Raw genomic sequence first — 4,113 nt, forward strand, 5'->3', positions numbered from 1 at the left:
AGTCATTGAGCATAAGGGATTGAAGTGTATTACTGATAATTATAACAATGTTTTCTGATTAATACTAATAATGAACAGTCTGGAAACTTTCTTTCATGACCTATTCAGTATGTATTTGAAGTCCAATTGATGATATAATACGTGAAAACGGAAGATTAACCAAAACCAAGGAATTATGTGAAAAGTAAAATCACAAAAATACTGAACACTGACTAAAATTCAAAACAGAAAGTCCTTAATTAAATGGCAAAATCAAATTGATTGATCTGCTTATTAAGCTCAAACAGATCAAAGGAATGGACAACAACTGCCATATTACTGACTTGGTACAGGAATTTTCTTATGTAGAAACTTGTGGATTAAACCTGGTTTTGTAGCTAGCTAACCGCGCACATGTATGACAGTCGTATAAAATACCAGTATATTGACAACTATGTGCGAACAAAACAAACATACATAATAGGTAAAAATGTCAAAACAAGGACACAGCAGTCAAAACAAATATGAAACAAACATGTATCATGGCACAATAACGGGATGTATAAGTACAGGGCAACGTCATATTTAACAAAGAAACAACAAAGGCATATATAAAAAGCATCTAAGCAAAAATGAGTGACAAGAATAAAAAAAAATCATAGAAAAATAACACAATGACGCAATGTACGAGTACAGAGCCACGTCATATGTATAAAGGAAACACAAAAAGGTATAAAGACCAAGCATATTTTATAAACAAAAATGAAAGATAAAAATACAAAAAATATCATAGAACAATAACACAATGACGGGATGTATAAGTACAGAGCCACTTCAAATGGATATCACAAAAAAACAGACGAAGAAATAATTGTTTAACCTTAGTCAAAATCTACTTCTACTTTTTTGATCATCATCAAACTGTTATTTATTTGGAATGTTTAAATATCTGCTATCAAAAATATGTATAGATAATTACTATTGTTATTGGTTTTATTTTGTACACTGTTTGAGTTATTATATTATGTATTTTATATATAATTATTTCTGTGACTGCATCCTTCATTAATTTGTAAAATCCTCTACGATAAAAAAAAAATTCAGCTGATCTGTAATATTTCATCTTCATGCCTCAGTTAAAAATATCATGTAAGGTGATACGACGGTCGATAAAAATTGTCGAGGAAAGGTAACACCCGCCGACCGAGAGCTTGATTTTTTTCGATCTTATGTGGACGAATGGTCTATCTTGCCAAAGTAGGCGATTTAGTGCAACGATATATCAGAAGCATCAGTTCGAATCTCGGTTTAGATGAATTGTATATATATATATATTAGGTATGTCAACTCGGTGAACATTGACTGATTGATCACTCGTTGTGTTTACCGAGCGATACTCGAGTACTTGCTCAGGAAAACATTTACAAAAAGGAAACTCAATAGTATAACAAGAAACCGATTAGTCGGGTATCATTTTGGTAATCAAAACTCAGTACTACCTAGCGATAATACTCGAGTACTCGTTGACATACCAAATATATATTGTTTTTGTGTGTATATGGTCGTCTGGGTCCAGGTCCAGGTGACCGAGCGATGTTGTCAACAATAATATTAGATTGCGCAATCTAATCCCGCTCGTACCAGGTGCGTTTGACTCCCTTATTGTCGATAATTGCCAGATTTACTGCCGAAGGTTTTTGATTCATTCTTAAGGTTTATGAGCCCTTCTGTAGCCATTTTTGTACGAATTTTTCAAACTTCAATTGTATCAAAACTACAGATATATAATAAGGAATAATAGAAATAGACCATTTAGTACATATAGCAAGGGGGTATAAATGGAAGGCATAAGTATTTACTGTTTCATTGCATTTACTACAAGAGTATTTTGTGGCAAATAAACCAAGATTTTTATAGAAAATCCACAGCCTTTAATACAGAGATTTTCGTTATAAAATTTGAAACATAGATTACTCACTAGCTTTTCTATAATGTGCTAGTGTTCATTTTCTAAAAAATGTTCTAACCAACCTGTAAATTTCAAAATACCTCGTGCTGAGTCACTAAAGTCGACCGCACCCTAAAAGGTATACTTCATTTGGTCCATATTTAACCAATAACAGTTAACTACACTAATAAATTTGTTTTTAGGAAATCAATGCTAGCACTGCACGCAATAATTCTATATCTGTCAGTCATCAAATTGCCAAATATGATAGTACAAGGATAAAGGCTATGGATTTTCTATACAATTTCCATATGTTTGGCATTGAATCAACACAAGGGTACATAATCCTAAATACTTCGTCTTGCTTTTCAAGTAAAACGACGATGCCTACATTTGAAAATAAAATCTGCCGAAATGAAGACTTTATAAACTTAGTTTAGTTGTGATCAATCTATGAAATGGAACTTTTCGTTTTCACTGGTCCAGTTTTCTATTTTCGTTTAATAATATTGTAATAAACATGTATGATGGTGACATGTTTATATGTTTAATATATAGTCATTCGAAGCATTCTCAGATCTTCTCAAAATATTTCCTTATATTAGATTACAATCTGACCCAATATACTAAATACAACTGTCATTTTACCGATAAGAAATTTCGTACTACGTAACTTTTCAGAATGGTAGTTTGTAACTTATTAATTGTGATCATATTCCTGGTTTCTTCTGGTTCTTCGGAAACTGACACTGACGCAAAAATTGCATTTTAATGCAGGAAGTTCAAACTCTGAAATACAAACTTGAAAATGAGTATGTTTAAAAATCTGAATATGACGGTAAGAAATCTTTATTTTCAAAATTGTGACATTAAAGAACTGATTTTTTAAACAGGAATAGCTACATGTACAATTAAAAGAGGCGAAAACGAAATAAGCCAAGAAATATGCATTATCGTCTGCTTTCGTTTGAGGAAATAAGAGTACATGCAAATAAACAAATGATTTCCAAAACACAAGCGATTAACATTTGGTAATGGTCAGCAGAATTGTTTTCAAATTGACTCAACTTTTATTGGCGTGGATGTAATATCAGCTTTAACACAATTACTATAAGACCTTGGAATAATTCAATTCACACAACCCACATCGATTTAGTAGCGCTTATACCAAATACCCGACTAGTATATAGACAGAAACTGCTTTTGAGCAGTGATAGTATACACAAGCAGCTATCGATACCGGCCATACAATAATAACGAAAATAAGATCTGCTTGAACTCTTAATTGTCTCTGAAACAAAATTTATACTTGAAGCTTTTGACTTAATGTAAGGAAAAAACAAAGAGTAAAACATGTGTGAACATAACAACCAGAAAGGTTTGAATGTCAACGAGATCGGCTTCTATGTGTATGGAGTAATGGTAAATATATAGGAGTATTCAAAGCCAAAAATAAAGGTTATGATAATTTTTCAAAACTTTTGACTTTTTTCAGGTGTCGTTTCGAAAAGAATTCTCTTGCCAGAAACCCCTTCTCATCAGCCTGTCGCATTTTCTGCTTTTGTGACAGATTTAGACGATGGTCCAACAATAGATAAACATAGGGAGATTGTGCTCAATAAAATAGAGACAAACGTTGGAAATGCATACGACAGTTTCACAGGAACATTTCGTGCGCTTCAAAGTGGTAATTATGCTTTTTCTTGGACAATATTCGTCCATGGAGGAAGTTCAGTTTCAAATCTAGGCGAAATATTGACTGAACTTATTGTCAATGGACAGGTTCATGGAAACTTACACGCCGATACCGAGACAATTGGAGATGATGACTCCGCTACAGGTTTTGTAATCAAGACTCTGTCGAAAGACGATGTAGTATTTATTCGTTCTGGAAATTCATGGGTTCCACAGGGTGTTTTGCACGGACATATGAGATGGACATTTTCGGGATGGCTTATTGATTAAAATGCAATATATTCTCTGGTTCTAATGCCTTAATTACATTTTTAGTCGGTATACTGATTACAACGTATCATGATCTGCATCTAAATTTATAACTTTTAATATATCATTTAAAAGTACTAATACTCGCGCGATATGACTTCATGAACACGTCTGCTTAAAGTAGAGCGTAAATAATGTGTTTTTTTTCATGTCTATTTCTTCGAGAACTTTAAATCGAATTC

The 4,113-nt window shown here is 32.7% G+C and overlaps 1 long non-coding RNA gene across 1 annotated transcript; it reads left to right on the plus strand.

The window, feature by feature from the left end:
* The first annotated feature begins 2,718 nt into the window (after positions 1 to 2,718).
* Positions 2,719 to 3,912, plus strand: LOC134697386 (uncharacterized). Its single transcript, XR_010103108.1, has 2 exons — positions 2,719 to 2,765; positions 3,423 to 3,912. It is a non-coding gene; the product is annotated as an uncharacterized LOC134697386 (long non-coding RNA).
* The last annotated feature ends 201 nt before the right edge of the window (positions 3,913 to 4,113 follow it).

The sequence above is a fragment of the Mytilus trossulus genome, chromosome 14 (assembly GCF_036588685.1).
Source record: "Mytilus trossulus isolate FHL-02 chromosome 14, PNRI_Mtr1.1.1.hap1, whole genome shotgun sequence".
Classification (NCBI taxonomy): Eukaryota; Metazoa; Mollusca; class Bivalvia; order Mytilida; family Mytilidae; genus Mytilus; species Mytilus trossulus.